This window comes from Brassica oleracea, chromosome C5 (genome assembly GCF_000695525.1).
Source record: "Brassica oleracea var. oleracea cultivar TO1000 chromosome C5, BOL, whole genome shotgun sequence".
Classification (NCBI taxonomy): domain Eukaryota; kingdom Viridiplantae; phylum Streptophyta; class Magnoliopsida; order Brassicales; family Brassicaceae; genus Brassica; species Brassica oleracea.
Window position 1 is genome coordinate 32159839 of NC_027752.1, and position 8714 is coordinate 32168552.

The 8714-nt window shown below is 39.6% G+C and overlaps 1 long non-coding RNA gene across 1 annotated transcript; it reads right to left on the reverse strand.

Moving 5' to 3' along the window:
- Positions 1-6582: 6582 nt before the first annotated feature.
- Positions 6583-7515, reverse strand: LOC106294226. The gene is made up of 3 exons (XR_001260776.1): positions 7404-7515; positions 7010-7307; positions 6583-6927 (listed from the first exon to the last, which is right to left on the reverse strand). It is a non-coding gene; the product is annotated as an uncharacterized LOC106294226 (long non-coding RNA).
- Between the last annotated feature and the right edge of the window lie 1199 nt (positions 7516-8714).

The window sequence follows — 8714 nt, forward strand, 5'->3', positions numbered from 1 at the left end:
TGTGTTGGGTAGTTCTCTTCATGCTTCCTGAGTTACCATGATGCATAGCCTATTACTTTGCCTTCCTGCATCAACACACAACCCAACCCAATCCAAGAAGCATCTGCGTACACAGTGTAAGGTTTACCTTGTTCAGGTAATGCCAATACCGGTGTTGTGGTCAAAGCTTTCTTCAGTCTCTGAAATGCTTCCTCTGTTTCTTTTCCCCAGATGAACATAACTCCTTTTCCAGTCAACTTCGTCAGGGGCTTAGCAATCGAAGAAAGTTCTTGACGAACCTTCGATAATACCGGGCTAACCCGAGGAAACTTCTTACCTCGGTTACCGTTGATGGCCTTTGCCATTCCTCGATGGCTTTCACCTTTTCCGAATCTAGGAAACTCCTTCTCCAGACACACGGTGCCCCAAGAACCCGATCTCTCTTTTCCAGAAAGAACACTTGCTGAACTTGGCATACAGCTTCTGGTGTCTTAACCGTTCTAACACTAGCTTCAAGTGTGGTTTGTGCTCTACCTCTGTCTTGGAATATATTAAAATGTCATCGATGAAGATTATCATGAACTTGTCGAGATAATCATGGAAGACTTAATTCATCAATATCATGAAGGCCACCGGTACGTTAGTAAGGCCAAAAGGCATTACTACGAACTCGTATTGTCCATAACGAGTTCTAAACGCAGTCTTCATGAAATCACCTTCTGAAATTGGAATCTGATGATAGCCCTACGCCAAGTCGATCTTCAAAAACCAACTTGCTCCCCTTAGCTGATCCAACAACTCGTCTATCTTCGGAAGAGGATACTTATCTTTGATGGTGATATTGTTGATTCCTCGATAATCAATGCAAAGTCGCATGCTACCATCCTTCTTCTTGACAAATAAGACCGGAGATCCCCATGGTGAAGAGCTAGGTCTTATGAAACCTTTCTCCATTAAATCTTCAAGCTGTTTCTTCAATTCTGCTAACTCTGGAGCCTTTGCTATCGGCTTCGCTTCAGGTTCCAAGTTAATTGTGAAAGGGTTACTTCGAGGTGGAGGTAACTCTTTCAACACTGAGAACACATCCTCAAACTCTTGTACTACCGCAATATCCGTAATTTCAACTCCATTGCTAGCGGGTCCTTCACTAGCAGTTACTGTTACCAGATACGCTTTTCCATACTTAAGCAAATCTTCCACTCTCATGGCAGCTACTATAGACACAGACTTGCTTGGACTAATCCCGTAAAACACTATTTGTCGTTGTCCGTTATCCTTGAACAAAATACGACCTTTCCTACAATCTAGTTGTGCCCGATAGCCTAATAACCAATCCATGCCCAGGATAACCTCATATCCCTTTAAGGGCACCACCAACAAATCTGCCAAGAACATCTTCTCTAAAATGACTAACGGAACTCTTCTGAGGCATTCTTTTGCTTGGAAGGTTTGGTCTCCAGGAGTCATCACAGCCACATCCATCCTGTCAATCACAAATGAATCCACAAACTCGGCAGCTACCTCAGGGGCCACAAAGCTATGTGTTGCCCCCGAGTCGAACAATACATGTGTGGGACGCCCCGCAACATGTAAGGTTCCTGGCACAACATCAATATATATCAACAACATAAAAATTATCCAATAGAAATTAACCAATCCATCACATGCAATAACACAACACAAAATAAATCTAGTAAGGTTAAAGAACCCAAATACCTGTGATGGGACCCTTAGATGGGCCTGGAGGTTTAGTATCCTCTAGTTCTAAAGCGTAAACTCTACCTCCTATAGCTTGCCTTTTTGGCGCTGGTGCGATTGCAGGTGGAGCTGGAGGAGGATGGGCAGTGATTGGCGTAGCTGGGATAGGACGATTGACACTGCACTGGGTAGAGATGCGTCCTTTCTTTCCACACGTGTAGCATGTAGGATTGTATGAGTTTGACTGAAAGGATCCAGGTTTCTTCCCGAAGCATTCACTTGACTTATGGTATGTCTTACCACAGTTAAAGCATTTTCCTGTGAAGAGAGATCGTCGACTTGGCCCTCCCGAATCCTTTTCCTTATCTTTACCCTTAAAAGATCTTTGGTTTCCACCATACTTTCCTTCTTGATGCTGCTTGAATTTCTTACTTGTCGCCTTCTCAGCTTCCAACCCGATCTCCACATTCACAGCCTTTTCCACTAGCTCGGTGAGACTCTCATAGTTCCCGACTGCCAGTCTATTTTCCAACTCTGGTTTCAGACTAACAGAAAGTTGGATATCATGGTCTCCTCATCATCTTGTCCTCGCAGCACGTGTCGTCGCAGTCGCATAAATACAGATTCATATTCTCTTACCGTCTTATCTCCTTGTACCAAGTTTGCAAACTGGCGTTGAAGCCGTCGCTTGGATTCAGGAGTGAAGTACTTGCGTTCAAATTCTTGTTTGAATGCCGCCCAAGTGGTGACCAGATGTCCCACTTGGCGATCCCTACTCTCCCACCATTCTGATGCGTCTTTGTCTAAGTAATATACTGCCATTTTCTTCTTAGACTCTTCAGAACACGTTAGGGTCTCAAAGTTTTTCTCCATAGTTCGAAGCCACTGGTCGGCTTGGAATGGATATGTCCCGCCTTCAAAATGTGGTGTCTTCATATTCTTCATGGCAGTTATCAACGGTAACATCGGTGTAGCCACTGTAGGTTGTGGTGGCATAAGTGGCTGAGGTTGCTCCTGAGGTTGTTGCAGTGACCTCGCTATCACGTCATGAAGCATCTTCAGAGTGTGCTACATTCCTACTCCTTGTTGTGGTTGATCATGAACTTCTGGTTCAATCGGGTTATTCCACCTCACTGGTCTAGGTCCTTGGACACTTGACTCGCTATCACCTGTTTCTGTTCTTCTCCTTATAGTACAGTTTGGTGGAAAGTTTTCTTCTGGTGGTATCTCTTGATCATGTCCAAACAGATTATTGTTTCTTCTTACGTTTTTTTCACTGGATCCTTGGTTGGTGTGCGCCAATGTTTGCACCCTTCCCTCGTATTCATATCCCAATCCTCTTCTTCTTTAGACTCTGTCTATACCCAGCATCCAATCTTGTCCCCCATCACTCCTTCCCCTCCTTGCCATCTGCAATCCACAAACAGGGAATTCCTATTTAGAATACTAATTAGAGCGGAACTCTGCTGGTTTCCTAATACATCTTTTGCGACACATTTGACTCGATAAAACACGGAGAGTACGTGATTGACCGCATGATCTAAACCATGCTCTTATACCACCTCTGTAACACCCCCGAACTGTTTTAAACATCGGTCAGTCAGCCGGGCAACAATCAAACAAGAACATGCCCGAACGACCTTCCTCTGCCAAGTCCGGAAGTGTTACGACGGGTTGAGAATAGACTTTCCAAGTCACAAAACATAATTCTGTAACCCAGAATATCCATTCAAAACTCGTTTCCTCTAATCTTCGGCCTGAGGCTTTGGAACCCGTACCGAATCATAGAGTTGTGTTAGATTGGACTAACCTAATATCAGATTCAACACGCACGAATATAAAACATATTTTATTTCATATATATAAAACATGAAGTTCACAAGCCCAAAATATTATACATATGGTCCATAGACGCAGCCAAAGGTAAAACATACATTCATATATCTTGAAAACGAGTCTTTAGCAAAAGATGTCCAATCTACACCAGCTCCTACAGTTCCGCAAGCACTATGGTCCTTTCTACTGGTCACCTGCAAAAGGATGTGAGGAGTGAGTGAACTAGTTTCACTCAGTGAGCTAGGGTTCCCTATCTAGCATATACAACTACCTGTCATTCTAAACCCAACCCCAAACACAAGCAAGACGGGTAGTTCAACAATCAATATTCAAGATAAAGCATGACCGATTTAGGCAATAAACCATTAAACCATGGTAAATCAAAACACTCTTTATGAGTGTCACATCAATCAACCATATATATATACTCCTAGGGCCAAACATAATCATTCTTTCTCCACATAAGGGACACTGGCAATCCCTTCACTATTACACCACACAGGCGTAGGCGCTCGGGAATCGCCCGGTCACGGTCTTCAATCGGAATCGCCGTGCCCCGGTTCCTTATCGGACTCACCTGGGGCTGTCACATCCACATGTGACACTCGGCCTTGGTGATCAAGCCAAGTTAAACCGAGCCCACCACTTTCCGGACCACGACAGGTTTAGTGGTACAATTTGAGGAAGCAGTGACCTGCAAACTAATACTAGAACCACCACGAGGTTCTCACACAACAGTACCAATACGAGGTACATACCATAACAACATATAATAATCACACAATCACAATAACCCGGGTGCTTTGATTAGTCTTGTTATCCACTTAGCTCAGACATCGTCTCAAGCCTCGGATCCACAAACTGACACCTAGACCGGTCCAGCTATCCTAGCTCGGAAGCCGTCTCCAATATCAGGAACCTGCATTAAAAGTTCGTTAACAAATAATTAACCGTGCACGGTGATTAAGCGATGTGGCTCGACTCTTTGATTCCGGATGTTGACCAAAACCTTTTTCTCCCCTCCAAATCTTCGTCTTGGTGCCATGATGTTAAATCACAAAATCCAACGTTGATGTCTTGAATGGACTGGTCTGGACAGATCAGAACTCGAAAAGAACCTTCTTTCACTTCTGGACAGTCTTTCGGAACTTCCTGGCAGTTTGTCGGTCTTCGGAAATGTATATACTTCTAAAGCACCTCACTTCTTTTTTTTTCTCTCTCTCTCTAGCCACGTTTTTCTTTGATTTCTATGGAATGAGATGAGTAAAAATGGTGAAGGGTGGCTGGGTATATATAGAAGTTGCCAGCCAATAAGAATGAGCCACCCGATTGCCTGTGTGTCGTCTTGCATGCTTCCGGTCGCATGCACGACACATGGGCGTCCACATGCCCTGTTTCATGCCTCCTTTACATGCCAGGTGACACCACCACGTCCACATAGCTCTCAGCATGTATGGGGTTCACGCGTCGCGACACACGGGCCTCTGCATGTCGGTTCGCATGCGCAGATCGCAGGTACTGCGACACCTCGTGCTTCTGTGTGTCGAGCTGCATGGAACTGCTTCATGCACGTCTACGCCTCCTTCTTGTGTTGACACTCAATAGGTTAAATGGTTGGCACCACGTCCTGATCCCTTAGATCAAGCCACCTCGAGCTTCTCGGTCGATTTGCGCGATTTCGGTCCTTCTGGTGAATTTTCGTCCTGCGATCAATCCCGAATATTTTTCTGTTCCCAATCTGATGAACTGAATATTTTTAATAGACTCCAGACTAACCTTAACCTTGAGGAAAAACATTTCTCGAGCCTTCGGCTTCCCCGAGAAATTCCATAAAACCGAAATTAGGGTTTTTTTTTTTTTAAAGACGGGGTATTACACACAAGATTTGATTTGCGAATAACAAATTATGGAGAACCATGGTTGCCACCACAATTTTTCGCATTGTAGATATGTTATACCTTGCTTCGTCTTTCACAATACACCACTTCTGCTTGATTTTGGAACCGATTTAGGTGATATCTCTCTTCTCTATATGAACAAAGAAATCCACGACATAATGTGTATCCTGAATCACCTAAATAATACTTACCATCGGGTGGATGAGGAAAATTAGTATCATCTTCGATAGCAAGTGAAAGAACTTTTGCATCGTGAGCAGATCCTGGAATTCCAACATAAACATATGTGAATAACATGTCTAAGTTGCATATCACGAGGATGTTCATGGATGTATGTCCATGCCAATTCCAATATCTTCTTTGATCTCTTCGAGACACCATAACAAGAATATGAGTTCCATCGATTGCACCAATAAATCTTTTGAAATATGGCCAATAATACTTATTTGATTGCAATTTAGGATGAACTTGCATAAGAGACGCCGGATCTGGAGAAAACATATCAGTGGCCATTGATACAAGTGCAACAAGTACCTCATGAAACTTTCTGGAAATTGTTTCTGCTGAATGACCAAATGTATGCATTGCAGTTTGCTGTGTTATATTGTGTCCACACATATGTAAAAATATAGCCACGTTTTCTTTTACAGACATATTATATGTATCACGCAATCCGTACATATCTTGGAGATCACTGCATAATTTAGTAAATATCTCCGGCCACAGCCTTAACATATTGTGGCATTGTGTTGGATGACCATTGATCATATCATGAAGAAACTTCCGTCTACAGTCTGCATCTGAACATAAAGGTCTCATGACTCTTTGATCAGTTTCTTCTGATTCGAGTAAAAAATCATCACCCTCTTCATCTTCAAGTATTATCCATAACAAAGCTATATCCTTTATTTAAGATATAAAATATTAAAAACTTGTTCAATTAAATATAAAAAATACAAATCATTCGTCAAAGTAGCTGAAGTCTGGATAACGAGGCGGCTCTTTCTGCACTTGGATGGATCGTTTTAGATAATTGAGAACATGTTCATCGTCTGATAATCCTAAAACCATCTGCCGTGCCGTCTCACTATTTTCAATTAGGCTTACTACATCCCAATAGAAATGTGAGTTGTATTCAAGATTAGAAAGCTGGTGTACACAACGTACTCTCTTTCTCTATCTGAACCCATGGCTTCTCCTGCAACTCTAATAGTTTAGGATCGTCTACCATATGCCATTGAAGTTTCCGACTTTTCGCGTTTTCGTCTTGGTGGTATTTTGTTTGTGGGGGTGTTATACCCGGTGTTTTGAGTTTCAGAAAAAAATGATTCTTGGTCATCTCTTTCAGTTTGGGTATCATTCACATGATCTTCTGCTTGCACATATCCATCAGGACCATTTCCAACTGCCCATCCATCTTCAGTTCCAATGTACGTATCTGAAAATATTTTTCCAGCAAATCTAGATCTTGAAGTGGCTTGTTTCTTATATGACTAGCCCCGGGAATTTCCTATAACTGAAATTATTTCACCATTAATAATGATAAATTGTTATAACAAAAATAGTCTACGAGTTAAAACTTATTGAATGTGGCTTACATTGCACCGATCGTCCCACCAGTCCAAATCCATCTCGATTTCATTGGTAGTCTGATTAACATGTACTCCAGTTTTTTTTCTTAACCTTTTGTATGTAGTGTACCATGTTTTCAGACTATCATAATGATTCTTAAAGTTTTCATACCGGTTTATATCTTGTTGCTTGCACAAATTTATCTATTAATCGATCTTTTCCTTCTTTTGGAAGGACAGCCTCTTTCCAGTTCTCTTCTTCTTGCTCGGATACAAAAATCTAAAGGAATGTATGAGTCTTGTTATCATTCCATGTGATCTTCTTCTATAAATATTTAACAAAAATACATTACATTAAATTCATATAACATAATATCCATAAAAAAATGTACTAAAATCGCTTAACATATAAATAAAATACCCTTTCGAGAAGAAGATGACGATATTTCTGTAAAAAACAAAAGATTTAAAATAATTTAATGTAACACTTAGAAAACTAAATATATATATTGATTGTTGATAAGAAAAGCAAATGGAATTGTTGTACATGTTGGTTGTGTGTTTGATGAAATGAGTTTTCTTCTTGTATTTATACTGAAAATATATTCTTAAAATAGCATTTTCTTTTATTTTAATTTTTTTTTTTTGGTTTTGAATCATTCGTAAATGTTTTCAATTACCTTTATAATAATTTCTATGTTTTATTAAACTAATGTCCAATAATAGTAGGTTATGACTTTTTCTTAATGTTAAAAACCTAACTAATTAATGATAATTAATATATTAATTATTATACTTATTGTTTTATTTATTTTGGTCAAAAATGAACAAAAGACAAAATAAAAATACTCATCCACGTTTTTTGCAAAAAAATAAAGAAAAGAAGAGCGTCAAAACCCTAAAAAGTGGCTGTTAAAAAAAAAAAATTTCTAAAAATCGGCTTTTAAGACTTTACAAGATCACCTCCAATGGAAGTTCTTCAATCAGAACTCCCTTATTAAAATTAAAGAATAAAAAAAGAAATTGAGAGAGAGAGAGTGAAAAGAAGTTCTAAAAACTCTTGTTTTAAAATCACTTCTAAACATTTTCTATCCACATGTCATGCAACTAACATTTAATGATTTAAAAAAATATCAAATTTAATTGCACAACTAAAATATGAATATTTTTATTTTTTCAGAACCTTACATGGTTTCTAATGGTTGGAGATGGTCTAAATAAGTTGATTGACAATTTTTATGGCTTTACACAACCACAAAAGCCTCAACAGCCCAAACACCAATCATATCCTAGATTTTGTATTATATCTAGAAGACATTTTTCCTATAATACCCTTACGCAAATAATTTGTTTGAGGCATTCATTATATAAACTAGGTGCATAGTCTCCGCGCAAGCGCGGGGTCGGCTACATTATAGGTGTATTGTATAGTTTTGTTTACGGGATTTTATTGTTTTTTGTCTATAATGTGATTGATGAGACTTTGGATATTACATAGGTTGATGAGTTTGATATAAGAATGAACGACGAAGTCATATGTTGATATTTTTATATCTTATATGTTCAAAGTTGAGGGTGATGGAACTTGTTAGTGTTTACTTAGGTAGTTGTTTGTATATAAATCAAATAGTGCATGGAAAAAGATAATAAATTTGGATTTAAAATGTTAGGGTTTCAAAATAACTGGGCCTTGAATCTGTGGTTTAGTCTAATACTGAAAAAACTGTTAGGA